The sequence below is a fragment of the Pantherophis guttatus genome, chromosome 9, assembly GCF_059756535.1.
Source record: "Pantherophis guttatus breed Tessera chromosome 9, ASM5975653v1, whole genome shotgun sequence".
NCBI lineage: Eukaryota > Metazoa > Chordata > Lepidosauria > Squamata > Colubridae > Pantherophis > Pantherophis guttatus.
The window spans coordinates 24,145,716-24,167,500 of NC_142071.1; the positions used below are offsets into that span (position 1 = coordinate 24,145,716).

At 43.7% G+C, this 21,785-nt stretch overlaps 1 protein-coding gene across 9 annotated transcripts in view; it reads left to right on the top strand.

The window, feature by feature from the left end:
• The window catches only part of NTM (neurotrimin), a 1,048,866-nt gene that overhangs the window by 945,530 nt on the left and 81,551 nt on the right, over positions 1-21,785 (top strand). The gene's annotated exons all lie outside the window — the stretch shown is intronic.

Genomic DNA, 21,785 nt, shown 5'->3' on the forward strand with positions numbered 1-21,785 from the left:
GAGTAGAAGGATAGAAAAAAAGACGATGGGATGAATAGCAGATGCTGGCACTTCGAGAATAACTGAATGAATCAAGGTTAATAAACCTGCAGCTGTATTTGATAAATGCGGGAACACGAATGAAAGGAAGAGGGTGAAAATAGAGGGGGGTGGAGTAGCCAACAATTAATATAATAGCTCAAAATCAGAAGTGGGTTTCAGCAGGTTCTGACCAATTCTGGAGAATCGGTAGCGGAAATTTTGAGTAGTTCGGAGAACCGGTAAATACCACCTCTGACTGGCCCCGTCCCCAACTATTCTCTGCCTCCCGAGTTCCAGCTGATTGAGAGGAAATGGGGATTTTGCAGTATCCTTCCCCTGAAGTGGGGAGGGAAAGGAGATTTTACAGTATCCTTCCCCTGGGGTGGGGGGGAAATGGAGATTTTACAGTATCCTTCCCCTGCCACACCCACAAGCCACGCCCACCAAGCCATGCCATGCCCACCAAGCCACGCCCACAGAACCGGTAGAAAAAAAAGTTGAATCCCACCACTGATCAAAATACATTGTAGAGAGGATATGAGACTGTCCATCTCAATTTTGTAGGGTCAAAAATTATCAGAAATTATATTGGATTGGTTCTCCTCCAGACAAGAGGCTCCGAAGAACAGTCTCCATTAGGCTTACAGCCTTTGTGATGCAAAGTGTTTCTTCAAAGCAAAGTTTAAAATCCTTGCACAGCTCGAATAGTTTCGCTCCGTCTTGTGGAATCATTTCTTTACGGTCAATTTTTCTTGAGCATTCCTCCTCTGGCTGTTGTCCCACTCGATGACACGCAGCAGATATTTGCTGTTTGCGGGATATTTGAAGAGAATTGGGGACGGCGGAGAACCCAGCAGGATGCAACAACATCAAGGGATCCATTTTGTGGTGGTTTTTTCCCCCCTAGTCATTTATCCTGAAGTGGATGGTGCAGTGGTTAAAGTGCAGTACTGCAGGCTACTTCTGTTGACTGCCGACTGCCTGAAATTTGGCAGTTCGAATCTCACCAGGCTCAAGGTTAACTCAGCCTTCCATCCTTCCGAGGTGGGTAAAATGAGGACCCAGATTGTTGGGGGCAATAGGCTGACTCTGTAAACCGCTTAGAAAGGGCTGGAAAGCACTGGGAAGCCGTATATATTGTAAGTCTAAGTGCTATTGCTATCCTGACTTTATTACTTTATAAGTGCCTCAAGGCAGTGACCATATATGATGCTTCTTCCTCTTCCTGTTTCCCACCCCCAACAATAACGCTATGAGGCGGGTTGGGCTGAGAGAGAATGACTTGCCCAAAGTCACCCCCTGGCTTTCATGCCTAAGGCAGGACTAGAATTCACAGTATCCTGGTGATTAGCTCAAAGTCATCTAGCCAACTTTTATGCCTAAGGAGAGACTAGAACTCAAATCTCCTGGTAATTGGCCCAAAGTCACCCACCTGCCTTTCATGCCTAAGGCAGGACTAGAATTCATCTTCCTGGTTTCTAGCCTGCTGCCTTCACCACTAGACCCAACTGGTCAGCAGCTGTACCGTATTTATGTGTTTCTACTAGCCAACGGGGACGCGGTGGCTCAGGGGTTAAGATGCTGAGCTTGTCGATCGAAAGGTCGGCAGTTCAGCGGTTCGAATCCCTAGTGTCGCGTAACGGGGTGAGCTCCCGTTACTTGTCCCAGCTTCTGCCAACCTAGCAATTCGAAAGCATGTAAAAAATGCAAGTAGAAAAATAGGGACCACCTTTGGTGGGAAGGTAACAGCGTTCCGTGCGCCTTTGGTGTTGAGTCATGCCGGCCCCATGACCACGGAGACATCTTCAGACAGTGCTGGCTCTTCGGCTTTGAAACGGAGATGAGCACCGCCCCCTAGAGTCAGGAACGACTAGCACGTATGTGTGAGATGAACCTTTACCTTTACCTTACTAGCCAAGGAGCCAAAAAAAAAAAAGAAAGAAAGAAAGAAAGAAAGAAAGAAAGAAACACCTTTACCATATGACTCTGTTTGACCACAGTTTCACTAACCTAATATACAGCTCTTGAGAACTCAGTTTCATGTAGGTTTCATTGTATGTAGGAAAGATTTGTCAAACGTTTTAGAGGAAATTAGTTTAGAGCAAATTGCAATCTGCTTGTGTGGTTTCTTGTAGCCAACAGGGAAAGGTGTGTCGGAAGACAATCCTGCTTTCTACTTCTTTCTTTGATTAAGAATGGTGGAAGCTAATGAGGCTACTTCATGAGAAAATGTCCTATTATTTAACCAATTTTTTTAAAAAAATGTGAACATTGGGTGAACTTGTCCCCTTCCTAGAGATTCAGATACTCAGATTTTAATCAGATGCTACGGTGTGCTGCAGGATTTGAATGTCAGATAAAGGAGAAAAGGGTAGATTAGAGTTGAGCTAGTCAACAAGGTGTGTATGATCAGATTTCCTAAGCTTGGTAGCTACAGAGATCAGCCTTCTTAACCAAGTAGGCTTGTCATTGTTTCATAGTTTATTAATTCTCAGGTTGTTGCCTGTTCTAGTTCTCACCAGCAGAAAATCTGATTTGGCAGGGTTTCATCAGTCCATCTCATTGTTGTGGAATGATGAGACCAAACAACATTCCAGGGTCAGCCAGAGACAGTTTTATTGCGCAAGGTTCAGAGCCAGTTTTGTACCTGAAGCTTTGAACAAGGAGAGAACTCTGATACAACTGGTTTTATACATTTCTAAGACAAAGGATTCAGTGAGATCATACATTTTCCATATATGGTTAACATGAGATCATACATCTGATTTTCCCTATATGGTTACATACATTGGATAATATGTTCATCTAATTATTTAAACCATTAATTTTAGTTTATAAAATTATCTTAGCCACACAACTTTTCTTAAGTGCTTGTAGTTGTTAATAGGAGAGTTACTCCTGTCCTTGGGTAAATTTATTGGATTAAGTAACTCTTTATAACATATATGTCTTTGTGTCATTCGTAGTGAGGTCACTCAATGTTTTCCATATGGCTGTCCTTTCGTGACATCTAGGTCTTGTCAGAAGATATATTACCACTTAATGAGGTTTAACTGTTTGTTAATATAATCTCCAACAAGCACTTTCCTCTCTTATAATAATATGAATAGAGAGGTTCTCTCAGAGTTCATGTATCCAAGCACGTCTTCCCCCTATAACACTGTGAATAGTGAGGGTCCCCCAGAGCCCATATATCTGACTCTGTATGATTCCTATTTTATTCACATTATTTCTTTTATCTACATTATCATAAACACAAGCAGATGTTGTGTAAAACGCCTGTGACAAGCACTACTGGTCTTAAGAGAAGCTTTTATAAATCCCCATGGAGATTTCTGCATCAGTCCTATCTGGAGGATGTCAGAAGATTAAGACAAACTCTTTAATACGTTGATTTTCTTAAACATGGAACATCAAGGAATTCCATAGAATGACTCTTCCATCCATTGTAGGAATTGGGACTTTACATCTTTATCTACGCCAAGGGTCTGCAACCTTAAGCACTCAAAGAGCCATTTGGACCCGTTTCCCACAGAAAAGAAAACACTGGGAGTCACAAAAACTGTGTGGGCGTGACCAACTCGATGTCACTCACTTCCACCAGTCACATGACACCCCCCCCCCCCGAGCCACATCTACCCAGCCGGTCCTTAGGGCAGGGAACCAGTTGTTAAAAAACACCGGGAACCACAAAACCCTCTCTCTCCCCTCCCTCCCCCCTCTCTCCCTCTCTCTCTGTATCTCTTTATGTCTCTCTCTCTCCCTCTCTCTCTGTAACTCTCTCTCTCTGCCCTGGCCACTTCTCCATCCCCTGCCGTCGCCTTTACCTTCTCAGGCCAGGCAAAGAGTGACTGGTAGGGGAGGGGCAAGGGGCAGGGGCAGCCAATGGTGGGATCACCTGACAGGGAGCCACAGCAGAGGGCCCAAAGAGCCACATGTGGCTCCAGAGCCACAGGTTGCTGACCCCTGATCTACGCAGATAAAGTTACACACAAGTGTGCAAAATTCTAGGAACACATACCTGTTGCACAAGGCAGATCTTCTCAGGACTAAGCATTATTGAAAGTCAGCATCTACCCACCCTCCTAGAGAATGAAATATTTTGGGGAATATTAAGTCCACCCACCCTAAAGCTGTAAACATTGAGAAACACTGGAACTTCTTTCAAAGTTCTTCCTGAAATAAATCTTAACTTTTTAAGTCCTCAGCTCAAAATATCCATTTTTGATACCAATACAGTATTTAGCTTTGTTCATATCTTGCTCTAAACCATTGATAGTGGGGCATTTTATTAATTTTTATTAGGGTTGGAATCTAGTGACATTCTAGGGCCTGGTGGCTCAGCAGACTAAAAGCATTGTGATTAATACCAGCTGTCTGCAATTAAAGTAAGATCGAATCTTGCCAGGCTCAAGGTTGACTCAGCCTTCCATCCTTTCTAAGGTAGGTAAATTGAGGACCCAGTTTGTGGGGGCAGTAAGCTGACTTTGTATAAATATACAAAAGGATGAAGGCTATTGCTTAACGCATTGTAAGCCGCCCTGAGTCTCTGGAGAAGGGCGGCATATAAATCAAATTAAAAAAAAATAAATAAAAAAAATCTTGCAGTGTTCTGATATCTCAGGGGTTGCCACAAAGAAGAGGGAGTCAAAGCACCTGAGGGCAGGACAAGAAGCAATAGGTGGAAACTAATGAAGGAGAGAAGCAACTTAGAACTAAGGAGAAATTTCCTGACAGTTAATCAGTGGAACAACTTGCCTCCAGAAGTTGTGAATGCTCCAACACTGGAAGTTTTTAAGAAGATGTTGGACAACCATTTGTCTGAAGTGGTGTAGAGTTTCCTGCCTAAGCAGGGGGATGGACTAGAAGACCTCCAAGGTCCCTTCCAACTCTGTTATTCTATTCTATTCTATTCTATTCTATTCTATTCTATTCTATTCTACTCTACTCTACTCTACTCTACTCTACTCTACTCTACTCTACTCTACTCTACTCTACTCTATTCTAACGCTAAAGCTTAATCCGAATTGCAATGTTTGCCTTCTTGGCAATCATTTCCTTTAACCCCTTGCATTTTTCAATAGCAACAACTGTGGCCTTCCCTCCCCAAGACATTTTGTGACTGTGCAATTCCAGGAGATAAATTAATGAAGTTGGGAAATGCAAAGTCTGTTCCTGCATCGTTGATATGCAGAATAGTGTTACTGTCTGTCATCGTAGCAAATCTGAAGAATTCTTTAACAGCTGCTTAATAATAAAATGCTGGACACTAAGTTCTAGCTTTCCTCGTATCTCCCAAAAGTTTTATCGGAGGAGAAGGACTCTTCACTTACTTTGCATATAGCTTTGAGATTAATTCCTGTGCCAAATCTCTGTTTCAGGCAGACTATAATGAAGGATCACAGCGACAGATGTTTTCCTAAGTCAGTGATGGCTAACCTTTTTGCCATCATGTGCCAGAAGCGGGGTGGGGGTGGGGGGTTGCACGCATGCATGCCCACACCCATAATTCTATGTGCCCTGCCCCCGTGCATGCGCATGTGACTCCCCCCTGCTCCCCCTGCTCCTGGCACGCGATAGCATGGCAGGCCCATTTTTTTGCTCTCCCTAGCCTCCAGAGCCTTTCTAGGAGTCTGGGGAGGGCGAAAACAGCTTCCCCCCCACCCGAGCCCCTCCAGAGGCTGAAAAGGGCCCATTTGCCAACTTCTGGTGGGACCAGAAGTCCCGTTTTTTCCAGAGGTCCCACCGGAAGTTGGCAAACAGGCCGTTTCTGGCCTCTGGAGGGCCTCGGGGCGGGGGAGGCTGTTTTTGCCCTCCCCAGACTCCTAGAAAGGCTCTGGAGCCTGGGGGAGAGAGAGAAACGGGCCTTTCGCACCCCCCCCCCCCCGAGGTCCTCCGGAGGCAGGAAACAGCCTGTTTCCCTACTTCTGGTAGGCCCAGAAGGCCCAAAAATCAGCTGGCCAGCACGCACATGTGCGCCGGAGCTGAGCTCGCATGCCCACCGATATGGCTACGCATGCCACCTGTGGCACGTGTGCCACAGGTTCGCGATCATGGTTCTAGGTGTTTAAATGAAAACACCTAAGAATGAGAGGTGGAAAATATGTTCCAGTCCTCCAAACCTATCTCAAATTGGAAAGAAGTGAAATTATTTCTGAGCCAGTCAAAGAATTCTCTCTCTTCTATGGTGGGCTGGTAACTAAAGAGGAAAAATGCCCTGAAGGTTTTTTTTAGGAAATTCCATCTTCTTAAAGATTTCAGAAGCTCTGTGTTCAGAATAACAGAGTTGGAAGGAACCTTGGAGGTCTTCTAGTCCAACCCCCTGCTCAGGTAGGAAACCCTACACCACTTCAGACAAATGGCTGTCCAGTCTTTTCTTTAAAACCTCCAGTATTGAAGCACTCACAACTGCTGGAGGCAAGTCGTTCCACCAATTAATTGTTCTAACTGTCAGGAAATTTCTCCGTAGTTCTAGATTGCTTCTCTCCTTGGTTAATTCCCACCCATTGCTTCTTGTCCTGCCCTCTTCAAAGTGTTGATGAAGATTCTCAGTCATTCGGGTAGAATGGTCTAAAAGTTGAAGCATGGCAACTAAACTTCATTTCTTGTTGGTTCAAAATGTTTCACTGTTTGGCCGACTAGACTGAAAAAGCTACTTTTTCAGTAGGAGCCAGTCAGGAACCAGCTCCCAGTTAGGAGCCTGGGTGGCGCAGTGGACTAAGTGCTGTTAAAGTAGTACTTAGCTGCCAGCTGCCTGCAATTACTGCAAGTTCAAATCTCACCAGGCTCAAGGTTGACTCAGCCTTCCATCCTTTCGAGGTAGATAAAATGAGGACCCGGATTGTGGGGGCAATAAGCTGACTTTGTATAATAAAGAACACCACTTGGGGGGGCCAAAAGCCCTACTAAGCAAGTATATACAAAAGTATGAAGGCTATTGCTTAACGCATTGTAAGCCATCCTGAGTCTCCGGAGAAAGGCGGCATATAAATCTAACTAATAAATAAATTAATTAATTAATCTTTACATCGTTCCCACCACCCATCTCCTTCCACTTATGACTGTATGACTATAATTTTGTTGCTTGTATCTTACGATTTATATTGATATTGTTTCTTGATTGTTAATTTGTACTCTATGACTATCATTGTGTGTTGTACCTTATGATTCTTGATGAACGTATCTTTTCTTTTATGCACACTGAGAGCTTATGCACTGAAGACAAATTCCTTGTGTGGCCAATCACACTTGGCCAATAAAGAATTCTATTCTATTCTATTCTATTCTATTCTATTCTATTCTATTCTATTCTATTCTATTCTATTCTATTCTATTAAGAACATTGCACTTCAGAAAATTTTACACGCCCAATCTCTCTTCCTTTTCACTTCCCATATTCAAGGCGATCCTCCTACTATTACTGTCCCATTTACTAAGTATTGCTGTTGTTGCTTTTAACTATTCAGTCATGTCTGGCTCTTGGTGACTTTATAGGCAAGTGCTACTCCATGCTACTCTGTCAAGCATTTTCCCTATTATTTGTTAAATGCTCATCTTTGTATCAGATTTGATGTTATCAAGCTAGTGTCTTCTTTGCTTGCTTCTCCTTCTACTAACCATTCCTAGCATCACTTTCTCCAATGAATTTGCATGCATCACATGGCCAAAATAAATCAGACGTAGTCTTGTGAGTTGGTAGGTATTACGTACTACTTACTAATAAGCTCTAAGTCAAACCCAAGTAAGAAAGAAGAGACAAAGTCTGAGAAATTGGAGCTAGGTAGATGACACGCGGGGTTCTTACTATCCATCTGTTCTCATACTAGCTACCATAAGTTCAGATCTATCTTAACTGCTATAGTAAAGATGAAAACACAAAAAGCTTGGCTGGAATTTCTAAAGATTATATTTCTTTTTTCAGACTACTTGTTCCATTGCTGCAGTGCTCGTGTTTAGCTCTTTCTGGTGCTTAGCCCAAACTTTTCTAAAATTGAAAACCAATTCCAGAGTTCTAATTCGGGCTCCTGAGTCTGTATTTAAAAATAAAATAAAACTAGGATGCTCCAGCGTGCTTTTCACCATACCACTCTTTCAAAAGCAGATCCATTAACCTCATTCCTGCGATTCTTTATTATAGGCCTGCTTTCTTGTTATTTTTCTTTTTCCACGTCCACCGGTTTTATGTTTAAGTTAAAAATATCACACAAGTCTGATGAGGATTGCCACCACTACAAATTGAGCTGCGGTTTGGGCAACTCATCCCTATTTCTGTCTGGTTCTTATTCATTGTCCTTATGGTTATTGATGTAATTAGAACCAGACCTGAGCCTAGAAAAGAAATTCCTGTACTTATTTATTTTTTCAATACGTTTTTTAGTTTATTCACAACGTTAAAATACAAGCTCCAAAAAAAAAAAGGAAAAAAATACAAGACATAAAAATTGTTCATAGAAAAAAAACAACAAACCATAAACATAGATAGTTGAATAGTAATTAATATATTTAAAGAATAATAATTTCGCCCATTGCAAAACAGGCTTACAGTATATGAACATTTACAACTCTGTTTACTTAATCGATTTGGGTAAACAGACCCCGGCGTCTATCTACTACAGTGGTGGGTTTCAATTTTTTTACTACCAGTTCTGTGGGCGTGGCTTGGTGGGCATGGCATGGCTTGGTGGACATGGCTTGGTGGGTGTGGCAGGGGAAGGATACTGTAAAATCTCCATTCCTTCCCCACTCCATGAGAAGGATACTTTAAAATCTCCATTCCCTCCGCACTACAGGGGAGGGATACTGTAAAATCTCCATTCTTACTCCACTCCAAGGGAAGGTTATTGTAAAATCCCCATTTCCTCCCCACTCCAGGGGAAGGATACTTTAAAATCTCCATTCCCTCCCCACTCCAGGGGAAGGATACTGTAAAATCTCCATTCCCTCCCCACTCCAGGGGAAGGATACTGTAAAATCTCCATTCCCTCCCCACTCCATGAGAAGGATACTGTAAAATCTCCATTCCCTCCCCACTCCAGGGGAAGGTTACTGTAAAATCTCCATTCCCTCCCCACTCCATGAGAAGGATACTGTAAAATATCCATTCCCTCCCCACTCCAGAGGAAGGTTACTGTAAAATCTCAATTTCCTCCCTACCCCAGGGGAAGGATACTGTAAAATCTCCATTCCCTCCCCACTCCAGGGGAAGGATACTGTAAAATCTCCATTCTTACTCCACTCCAGGGGAAGGTTATTGTAAAATCCCCATTTCCTCCCAATCAGATGGGACTTGGGAGGCAGAGAATAGATGGGGGTGGGGCCAGACAGAGGTGGTATTTACCGGTTCTCCAAACTACTCAAAATTTCCGCTACCGGTTCTCCAGAACTGGTCAGAACTGCTGAAACCCACCTCTGATCCACAATATACATCAAAAAAAAAAAGCATAGTTAATAGGTAAAACCAAAAGCAAAGTTGAACTTCGAAGCTCTCTGTTAACAATTTGTTATTGTATTTAACTTCACAGAAAGCTCACAGGGGCTTCTAATGTACAGAGACCTCCTGTATTCTGAGGTTAGGATTCCATTTTCATTCTGAATGGCTGCCCATCAAGTCTCATTCATTGTCGCACAACAAAGCGACAGGGGACTTAATCGCAAGGATTTCCACTCCGAGAGCCCTCGGCCCAGGGGTGGGTTCTAAATTTTTTTACTACCGGTTCTGTGGGTGTGGCTTATTTTGTGGGTGTGTCTTGGAGGTCATGTGACTAGGTGGGCGTGGCTAGCTGGTCAGAGTCATTTCTGGAAGGTCCTCGCACTTACGACCAGTCCTCGCACTTACGACCTGACTCATTTGTTTGCTTTTAACACTGATCAGCTGTAGGACGGCTCTTTGAAGCCCTGCAGCAAGAGTTTAAACAGTTTTTTTCCCTCTAGTCATCAGCTGGGACTCAGGAGGCAGCAATAGATTGGGGATGGGACCAAATAAAAGGTAAGAATAACGTGGGTGGGTGGGTGGGGAGAACCGGTTCGGTGACATCATATCGTCACCGCTACCGGCTCGGCCGAACCGGACTGAATCGGGAGGAACCCACCACTGCCCCAGCCCCTCCTGATTTGGCTTCGCTTTTTGCATGACTTCCTAATGATTCCACCTCTCGACTCTGTTGAGGTTATCTCCACGTACCTGTATGAGTCATTGGAGATAACAATTTAAGAAAGAAAGAAAATAAAAAGCCTGCCCCTCGGCTCCAAAGGCCCAAGTCACATTTGATGTTTGTGATACTAAAACAGAAGGAACACTTCCATAATAGCAGCATAATTGGTGTAGAAACTCTGAAAGGCAGAATGATATCATCATCTTCTTTTAACAGCCCCATAATCCCTTCAGTCTGGGCAACTGAATGGAGCTGAGTGTTTACTGGCCCGATGCCCTTCTTGTTGCCAATGTGGAGTTATATTCAGCAGATATATTCTGAAAAATATCCAGAGGGAGAAATATCTGCCTCTACCTAGGGTCAAACTCACAACCTGTTGTGGCTCCGTTGCCTGAGCCTGGGCTATCGACAGATGCAGACTCTGAGAGTGAGGGGGAGGAGTTGGCAAGGCCTCCCTCTCCAGGACCCTCCTCTCTGGCAATGCCTCCGGAGGACACCGAAGGCCAAACGATAGTCTCAGAGCCAAGCATGTCCCCGCAGCCACAGGTGGACAGCGACGAGGAAGATAAGTGCTGGTTGGACCCTCGACAGAGGTGCAGGGAGAAGCGTGCACAGCAGAGGGGAAGGCGTGCCAGAGATTAGCTGAGTCACTGGACCACACCCCACAGGGTATAAATGTGGGTGTGGTGGCCGGTTCAGTTTGTGACGAGCAAAAACTGGAAATAATCCATGATCTCTGCGTTACTGGACTTTGCCTGTTTTATCGGACTGCATTTGGATTAATCCTTGTATTATTGACACTCTGCCTGGTTTATCGGAATGCTGGCAGTCTAATCTTTGTTTTGTGTGAGTAAAGTCTGAATTGGCAGCTAGCCACTGGGTTGCTGCCCGCTTTATCATCAAAGAGTTTTGTTGTGCGGCTTATTAACTCCGGGCCGTCTGTGGGTGTGTGTGCGTGGTACCGGGACAGAACACAGCCTCCTGATTATGAGGCGAGTGCTCCACCTCTAGGCCACCGTACCACTCAAAGGCAGAACGATACGCTGTAGCATCATCCATGAAGCCAAATATAGGGAATTCAGATCCAGAGCGTATGTCTGGTTCAGCCAAGATTAAACTGTACTGATTACCCTGTTGTGTAAAGATGCTGAGTATTGTATCAGGAAGGCAGGAATGGAAAAGTAGAAGATGACCGTTGGCCACTGTGACACATGTTTGCTCTTTGGTTCATCTCCTTGCTGAGGTCCTGAACCAAAGCCCCTCGAGGACAATGTGTGTCTTTCTATTGACTTCAGTGGGCTTAGGATCAGGCCCTTAATGCATAGCTGCTCGTGAGCAAGTTTGGTTCACCCACTCACGCTTTAGGGGCTAAGGGCTTTGAGGAAACTTCAGGAACTTGTAGCTGGATCAAGACCATGTCCTAGTTTCACCCTACTTTGTGATTTGTGTGGTTTGGTGGGTGAGAGGTTAGAGGAGGGGACAATGGGCTTAGGAACAAGCCTAAGGGTTCCTTCTTCTTGTGTGAAAACTTATAAGGAGGAGAATGGGAATTTCAAGGAGTTCTCTGTTTAACTTTGCCTGCCAAAGTCCTTCAAAAATCAAGGAATTTAAACTGTTGTGGAAGACCTTATAAACATTTTTGGGCCCAAGACCAAATCATAGTTTGTTTGCATATGGCCATAAATTATTATGAGCCATGGTGGTGCAGTGGTTAGAGTGCAGTACTGCAGACTACTTCTGCCGATCACTGGCTGCCAACAGTTTGGCAGATCGAATCTCACCAGGCTCAAGGTTGACTCAGCCTTCCATCCTTCCGAGGTGGGTAAAATGGGGACCCAAATTGTTGGGGGGCAAGGGCTGACTCTGTAAACTGCTTAGAGAGGGCTGCAAAGCACTGTGAAGCAGTATATAAGTGCTATTGCTACCTTCCTTCCTTCCTTCCTTCCTCCCTCCCTCCCTCCCTGTGGTTAGAATGCAGCATTGCAGGCTAATTCTGCCAATTGCCAGGAGTTCAATCCTGACTGGCTCGAGGTTGACTCAGCTTTCCATCCTTCCGAGGTGAGTAAAATGGGGACCCAAATTTTTTGGGGCAAGAGGCTGACTCTGTAAACCACTTAGAGAGGGCTGTAAAACACTGTGAAGCAGTATATAAGTCTAAGTACTATTGCTAGTGCTATTATACATCAACCATAATACAAATTTCCTTTGGACTGAAAGGAAACCCGAGAGACAGAACACCACTTAAGAAATAGTCATACAATGAAAGATAAGATATTCATTTGCACCTTATGATTAAATTTAAAAAAAAAAAAACCTACAGAGAGATATAGAGACCAACCCACAGAGAGAGAGAGAGAGAGAGTCACAAACTTTTCTCATGATAATTTTTCTCACATGCTATTTCCCTTTGAAATCATCTCGAAAGCAAATGTCTTTCAGCAGATTTTTGTTTTTAATTTGATTTATATGCCGCCCTTCTCCAGAGACTCAGGGTGGCTTACAATGCGTTAATCAATAGCCTTCATACTTTTGTATATTTATACAAAGTCAGCATATTGCCCCCACAAACTGGGTCCTCAATTTACCCACCTTAGAAAGGATGGAAGGCTGAATCGACCTTGAGCCTGGTGAGAATTGAACTCGCAGTAATTGCAGGCAGCTGAATGTTAAATGCTGCCTTAGGAGGCATTAGCCTCCTACGCCACTCAGGCTGAATGAGACCTGGTGAAGAATAAATGGCAGATAATTTGTGCTGCCTGTCAAACCACATATCCAAAAATGGACAACAAAGATAGTTGCTAGATATGCTTTGGCTAACTTGGAGAAATCATGTTGTTGTTGTTGTTGTTGTTGTTGTTGTTGTTGTTGTTGTTAGTTGCAAAGTCGTTTCTGACCCATCGCGACCCCATGGACAATGTTCCTCCAGGCCTTCCTGTCCTCTACCATCCCCTGTAGATCATTTAAGTTCACGTCTACTGCTTCAGTGACTCCATCCAGCCACCTCGTTCTCTGCCGTCCCCTTCTTCTTTTGCCTTCAATTTTTCCCAGCATTAGGCTCTTCTCCAATGAGTCCTTCCTTCTCATTAAGTGGCCAAAGTATTTGAGCTTCATCTTCAGGATCTGGCCTTCTAAAGAGCAGTCAGGGTTGATCTCCTCTAGGACTGACTGGTTTGATCGTCTTGCAGTCCAAGGGACTCGCAGGAGTCTTCTCCAGCACCATCGTTCAAAGTCTTCCATTCTTTGGCGCTCAGCCTTTCTTACAGTCCAACTTTCACAGCCAGACATTGCAACTGGGATCATGATATCATGATACAGAGGTGATTTAAAAAAGCCAACTTTAAACAGTTGAAGAGCTTCCACAGTGTTGATGAGAGCATAGTCCAAATTAAGATGGTTCAAATTTCCAAAGAAGGAGTAAAAACTGTTCCACAAGGCCACAGATTTCTTTGGAATATAGTGGTGACTTTTGCTCTTGGAGATTTCATAGATAATAATCAGGAAACCTTATTAGATAGAAGGAGCATGGCTCAGGATGTGTTGTGGCCCGCCAGCGGCCTGCGCGGATCATGGCTGATCCCGATGACGAGGAGGCTGGTGTGTCACGCCAGCAGCCGGCGCTCGCGTCGGACAGCGAGGAGGCCGAAGAGGGTGTGGTGCCAGAGGCAGAGACTCAGCCAGGCCCTTCAGAACCTCCAGAGGCTCCTTCAAGTGGAGATAGCGAAGTGGAGGAGCCTCTCCTCATGCTCGGGCACGTAGGGCTGCCAAAAGGCAGGAGTGGCTACTCAGGAGGAGGAGGTCTACCCGAGAGTAGGGCTTGAGGATAATTGGCCACTCCCTTAGCCTATTTAAGTTGCACGCAGCTAGTGCTTTCTTGCTAGAAACAACTTCTCATTACTACAGAGCATCTTGGAGAGCGAGCAACTTCTCATATATGGTTTTCTGGGCTGATTGCCAACCTTTGTCGGACTTTGTTCCTAATAACTTTGATAAGGACCCTTTGCACAGGAAGCCTGCATTCTTGAAAGGGGTTTGTTTGGAATTAAACAGTGTTTGCGAAGCTTGGTGTGTGTCACATTCTCTGGGAATCCGAAGCTGGGGCAGAACAGGATGTGTTTTGGCTTCAGTTCCAACCCTGAATTTATCAGTCCTTTCAAACAGATGCTTACGTTTTTGTTTTATATATTTTATTTTATTTGTCTTCCATTAATCTCTCCTTGTTAGTCCCACTAGGGTTTTTAACAACCTGAAAAATGATATACGTACAGTCGATCTACATAATAAAAATAATGTTTATTAAATTCAACAGTGTAACAGGAGTGTGTATGTGCTTATTCATGTGTGGTCTACGTGCATAGTAATGTATGTGCTATTTTATACAGACATGTGTACATCTATCTTTTTACACTCTCTTTTGCGTCTGACATGAGATTACAAGAATTCCAGTGACTGAATTGTTTTCTATTTAGGACCAGTATATTTTACCTTCATTAAAACTGACCCTTTTCTATGATCCATTAAGGAGACAGATCTCTTCACTGATAATGAGGAATCTTGTAGCCAGCTGTTTATATATAAGTCTTTGGGTTTTAGGTGGGTGACTAGGGCATCTGCAAGAGTAAGAGATGTCAAAATATCAGGATAACGGTTGTGAATTTTCATCTTGACAGTATTGACTCTTCATTCCTGAAGACGCCTCCCCTAAGAACCCAATCTTACACCCTTTTTGCCCAAATCAATTTAGACTATTAAATTGAACTCACTTGAATTGATGCTTCAGTCTGCACCAATCCTTCACATCAAATTAAAGCCAATTGACATATTCCTTAGGAGTATCTTCTTCTAAGATGGTGCCAGCTACAACAGCAGCAGCATCTTTGGGGTTATGAAAGAAAAAAAAATCACCATATTTTCAAACTGCAGATGCTTTTTAATTTGTCTGCAAATTTAGCTGATGGGTCAATTAATTAAAGCCCACAGGACCATCAGCTATGCTTTTCTTAATCAAGTCATTGTCTTCCCTCATCTGTAGCATCCCTCCCAGGCACGCTGGGCTTCTCCTGAGCAATTTCTGCAGTAGAGGATGGCAAGGTAGAATGAAGATCAATTCCTCGCTGGCATTCTTTCCTTGAAGGAATATAAAGGATGCATGGGTGGATGCATAGATGGATGGATGGATGGATTTTTGGATATAGCGGATGGACAGACAGATGCATGGATGCATGGATGCATGGGTAGGTGGATGTTTTTTTATATAGTGGCTGGGTCGGTGGATGGATGGATGGATTTATTTTTGAATATAGCGACTGGAAGGATGGATGGATGGATGGATGGATGGATGGGTGGATTTTTGGATATAGTGGGTGGATGGATGGATGGATGGATGGATGGATGGATGGATGGATGGATTTTTGGATATAGTGGGTGGATGGATGGATGGATGGTGGATGGATGGATGGATGGATGGATGGAGAATGAATGGATTTTTGGATATAGCGGATGGATGGATGGATGGAGTGAATGGATGGATGGGTGGATTTTTGGATATAGTGGGTGGATGGATGGATGGATGGATGGATGGATGGATGGATGGATTTTGGGATTTAGTGGGTAGATGAATGGATGGATGGATGGTGGATGGATGGATGGAGAATGAATGGATTTTTGGATATAGCGGATGGATGGATGGATGGAGTGAATGGATGGATGGATGGATTTTTGGATATAGTGGGTGGATGGATGGATGGATTTTTGGATATAGTGGGTGGATGGATGGATGGAGTGAATGGATGGAGTGAATGGATGGATGGATGGATTTTTGGATTTAGTAGGTAGATGGATGAATGGATGGATGGATGGTGGATGGATGGATGGATGGATGGATGGATGGATGGATGGATGGAGAATGAATAGATTTTTGGATATAGCGGATGGATGGATGGATGGAGTGAATGGATGGATGGATGGATTTTTGGATATAGCAGATGGATGGGTGGGTGGGTGGGTGGGTGGAGGGTGGATCACAATATATAAAGCCTAACTTTCAAGCCAATGAACACGTAGCTTAGTGGCAGACCCATCTCTTAGCTAAACAAGTACTTCATAGAGCTGAATGCCACATCTCTGAGGTTTACTGATCAACATATTCCAGTAGGAATGTCCATTTGAAGTAACCACGGTATATCAAAAAGTTTGTGGGGTTAGGGAGAAGGAAGATGCATAGTACTACATTACCAAGGCTTTAAATTTCAGGGTGGAAAGGGGTGCATAAAAATGATGATGATGATGATGAGGAGGAGGAGGAGGAGGAGGAAGAGAGGAGGAGGAGGAGGAGGAGGAGGAGGAGGAGGAGGAGGAGGAGGAGGAGGAGGAGGAGGAGGAAGAAGAAGAAGAAGAAGAAGAAGAAGAAGAAGAAGAAGAAGAAGAAGAAGAAGAAGAAGAAGAAGAAGAAGAAGAAAGTAGTGAGACAAAAGCGAGAAGAGGAAAAAACACAGCTTTCTTCTTTTTTTTAAACTAAGCAATTGGGAAAATTCAGGAGACGAGGGGAAAAAATGGCTATTTTATCATGGCAAGGCATGAAAAGAAGCGGATTTTCCTCATCTTCACCTCTGTGCTGTCAGACTGCATTTTGGAAAGAAAGAGAAGGAAAACACTTCAAAGCTTGCAAGCGGAGGAATTATTTCTCAGCTGGACAGCAAAGAGCCTTTGTTTTATTATCCCCTGTCTTCCTTCTACTCTCTCATGCCCCCTCCTCCTCTCTCTCTCTCTCTTTTTTAAAGCTCCTGAGATTTTGGTTTACACAGAGAAAAAAACAAACAAACAAACCCCAGAACACACCTGAGCCTCTTGTTCTAACACAGATGTGAGCTGCTGGCACTCTCTGGTTTGAAATGATTCACCCTTTTCAGTGTTTCTGGAATCGGCGAGGAGTTACACAAACTCAAGAGGCCAGCTGGCAATGACTTTTTTTCTGACCACACAAAGCAAAGAAGGGAGTATATGTAAAGGGAAGAAAAGGAGAGAAATCCATATCTATTTATTTTATTTGTTTGTCAAACATGTACACAGGGCCGGATTTAGATGAAAAGAGGCCCTAGGCTATTCCACTTATGAGGCCCTTTCACCTATAGTGAAAGTGTAATTTTAATTTTGCTAACAATTTGAATGCAGGCCCCTCTTGATCTTGAGGCCCTAGGCTGAAGCCTAGTTAGCCTATAGGAAAATCCGGCCCTCCGTGTACACGATAACAGGTATAGGTATGAACATAAACATGAACAAAGGAAGTAAATACAGATAAATGGGGATCAGTAGCACAGGGACGGTAGGCACGCTGGTGCGCTTATGCACGCTCCCTTTACGGACCTCTTAGGAATGGGGTGAGCTCCACGGTAGACAGTTTGAGGTTGAAGCTGTGGGGGGTTTGAGGATGTAACAACGGAGTTGGGTAGCATTCCAGGCGTTGACCACTCTGTTGCTGAAGTCGTATTTTCTGCAATCGAGTTTGGAGCGGGTTTATCTTGTGTTTGCATCGATTGTTTGCCCGTGTATTATTGAGGTTGAAGCTGAAGTAGTTGTTGACAGGTAAGATGTTGTAGCAGGCAATTTTGTGTACTATGCTTAGGTCTGACCATAGGCGGCGTAGTTCCAGGTTGTCCAAGCACAGAGCCGAGAGCCAAGTACCTAGAGCCGAGGTGGCGCAGTGGTTAGGGTGCAGTACTGCAGCTACTTCAGCTGACTGCTAGTTCAGCAGATCAGCGGATCGAATCTCACCGGCTCAAGGTTGACTCAGCCTTCCATCCTTCCGAGGTGGGTAAAATGAGGACCCAGATTGTTGGGGGCAAATATGCTATTTAGTATACTGTCTTTGTTGTAAGCCGCCCAGAGTCCTTGGAGAGTGGGCGGCATAGAAATATGAATAATAAAAAAATAAAAATTTTGAGCCTGCTGGCATGAGGATTTCTATTGTGAGCAGAGGAGTGGAGGACTCTTCTCATGAAATACCTCTGGACCCGCTCAATTGTATTAATGTCCGGTATACAGTGTGGATTCCAGGCAGACAAGCTGTATTCAAGAATTGGTCTGGCAAAGGTTTTGTATGCCCTAGTTAGCAGTACAATGTTTCCGGAGAAGAAGCTTCACAATATGTGCGTGTCTGCATGTGAACAATATTCTAAATATGCTTTGGAGGATGGCATTATCTGAAAGAACTCAGAAAATCATGGAATCTTAGAGTCTCAGGCCTTTCTTTACCAGATGCACATGAATTATGACATGAATTGGGTATGTCTAATTTAATGAAAAGAATTTACAATAGAATTGAGCTGGAAGGGAGCTTGGAGGTCTTCTAGACCAGCCCCCTGATCAAGCAGGAGAACCTATGCCATCTCAGATAAGTGACTGTCTAGACTCTTCTTAAAAACATCCAATGATCCAATGCACCCATGATTTCTGAAGGCAAGTTATTCCACTGGTTAATTGTCCTCACTGTTAGGAAGTTTCTCCTTAATTCCAGGTTGCTGCTCTCTTTGATTAGTTTCCAACTATTGTTTTTTTGCCCCCCCTCTTCTTTGTAGCAGCCCCTCAAATATTGGAACACTGCTATCATGTCACCCCTAATTCTTCTTTTCTTTAAATTCCTGGTTATCTACGGGACCGCCTACTACCACCAATAGCCTCCCACCGGCCGGTACGTTCTCATAGAGAGGGGCTCCTCCGGGTGCCGTCGGCCAAACAATGTCGACTGGCGGCCTCCAGGGGGAGGGCCTTCTCTGTGGGGGCAACCACTATCTGGAACGAGCTCCCCCCGGAGATACGGAGGATCCCGGATCTGTGCACCTTCCGCCACGCTCTTAAGATCTTTTTATTCCACCAGGCGGGCCTGGCCTAATCTTTTCCCACTTTTTAATTATGCAAATTTTAATCGGTTTTTTAAATGATTGGGGTTTTAATCTGTTTGGGCCAAATTGTTTAATTCATTTTCACTTTGTTTTTACATTTTGTATCTATGTATTTTTACTGTTTCGCTGTTCACCGCCCTGAGTCCTTCGGAAGTAGGGTGGTATATTAATTAATTAATCAATTAATCAATTAATTAATTAATTAATTAACCAGGCCCAAAACCTGCAGCTGTTCTGACTATGGGTGACCTGATAGTAGTGTTCCGATATCTTAGGGGTTGCCACAAAGAAGAGGGGGGTCAAATTTAATAAAATAAATAAATAAATAAATAAAAATAAATTATTCTCCAAAGCACCAGAGGACAAGGCAAAAAAAACAATGAAAAACATAAACTTAAATAAGTTTCTGTCAGGCTCTAAAAACCAAGGAAGATACGTTGTGACTCTTCCAAGCAGATTTCTTTATTCTTCCTCACCTATAGACAGAATCTTGCCAAACTAAAGCATGCTAACACCTCCATAAAGCATATACCTTGGAAACTATTAGGGAGGTGCCATCCTTACTCTCTTTCTCTCCCACAAGCTATACGAGCAGAGTTGGTTTCTTGCTCCTCCGCAATTCTTCCCTCCTGGGAATCCAGACTACATTCCATCACAGTTTCAACCTTCCCTCCGAGGCTCTACCAAGAAGTGTGAATGAGTTTTCCAAAAATACTTTTTTCTGTTCCCAGGGGCTTCTTAACTTTACTTCCTACATTCTCTCTGCACAGTCCCAACTGAGCTTATGGTTAGTCAGCAAGGAGGGACGAAATGGGCAGCAGTTTACAAGAAGCCGCAGTAAGACGCTGGAGAAGATTACTCGGTTACTCAGTCATCTTTCCTGGAGATGCTGTCCCAATAGCAGAATTGGAGAGAGAGAGAGAGAAAAAAAATGTATTTGCAGTCCGTGGCTTTTATTATCTATGGCATGGAGTGGATAACCATCTTGTCCTTTTCCATGGGTAGCAAAATCCTCCGGGCTGGCCTTCTGTGATAGCAGTCGTCTTGCAGTGATTCCTTAGTGGTCTATGGGAAAGGGCCCAGATATCAGAACTGTACACCTGTTAGGTAGGAGACCTGTAAATGACCTACATGACTGTCCTCTTTGTGTCCAACAAGGCCCTCAGGACATTCCATCCGTCTGTTTCCACAGAGCTCTTCTCCTCATTTTAACATTCCCCCCCCTCCCCTTTACTTTTGAAAAATCAGAAATTTATCTTACAATCAGGCCTCCGCCTACACTCCAGCTAACTGCCCCTTCCCCGCCTCGTTCTGTCACTTCTTCTCATTTATTTCTGACAGGCATCACGTAGCAAAAGCCTAATTTGACAAGCCAGATATATCCTGCGGACCAAAAACAAAAAAAGAAAACCCACCCTAAACAAAATAAAATAAAAAAAAGAATGTGGGAGGGGGAGATGAGCCAAGCAAAACGGTGTAGAATTTTGCTGTTGCAGCTTAGCTCCTGTTTCTGTATTCCCCAGGTGGTAACAGAGAATAAAAACATTCTACAGTTGGGGAGAAAAAATATTCCACATCGTCTATTCTGCCAGAATTCTTATCAAGCTTCAGAAAAGTTTGTGCAGTTGAGAAAGTTGGCCTGAGACTTTGGAGGAGTGTGAGTCTGTGTCCCAGAGGGTTACAAGGGTGTAGCAATTTGCTGCTTCTTAAGTCTGATTTCCTATTCCGAACTCCAACTGGAATAAAAATATCGGGGACAGGGTTAGGAGCTGTGTGTTCATTATAGGAGAAAAGCCGTGTTAATCCATGGTCCCTTGATTTACAACCACAATGGAGCCTAAAATTTCTGTTGCTAATTGGGATGATGGTTTAGTGAGTTTTGCTCCATTTTGCGACCTTCCTTGCCACTGCAGTTGTCAAGTTAGCAACACGGTTGTTAAGTGTCTACGGAGATTCTCCATCATCCAGGTCATGGTTTTCCCAAAGGTGTTTTTTTTTTTTAAAGAGGTAACTGGACTTTCTTGTTTTCTCTTTGAAGACATTTCGCTTCTCATCCAAGAAGCTTCTTCAGCTCTGACTGGATAGTGTGGAATGGCAGTCAGAGCTGAAGAAGCTTCTTGGATGAGAAGGGAAAGGGCTTCGAAGAAAAAAAAACAAGGGAGTCCAGTTGCCTCTTGAAAAAGCACCTTGGGGACAGTTGTTAAGTGAATCTAACTTCCCCCTTGACTTTGCTTGTCAGAAGGTCACAAAAGGGGATCACATGACCCCGAGACACTTTTGATCACATGACCAGGAGGATGTTGCAACGGTCTGAAGTGAGAAAAACAGTTATAAGTCACTTTTTTCAGTGCCCTTCTAACTTTGAATGATCACTAGACAAATTGTTGAAAGTAAAGGACTCCCTGTAGTGTTTTTCCCCTCTTAGTGATTGCCATCCTGGCAAGTTGATATAGATAGATAGTTTGATTGATAGATAGATGATAGATGATAGATAGATAGATAGATAGATAGATAGATAGATAGATAGATAGATGATAGATAGATGAGAGAGAGAGAGAGAGAGAGAGAGAGAGAGAGAGAGAAATGTAGGTAGGAAGGTAGATGAGAGAGAGAGAGACAGATGATAGAGAGAGAGATGTAGGTAGGTAGGTAGGTAGGTAGGTAGGTAGGTAGGTAGGTAGGTAGATAGATAGATAGATAGATAGATAGATAGATAGAT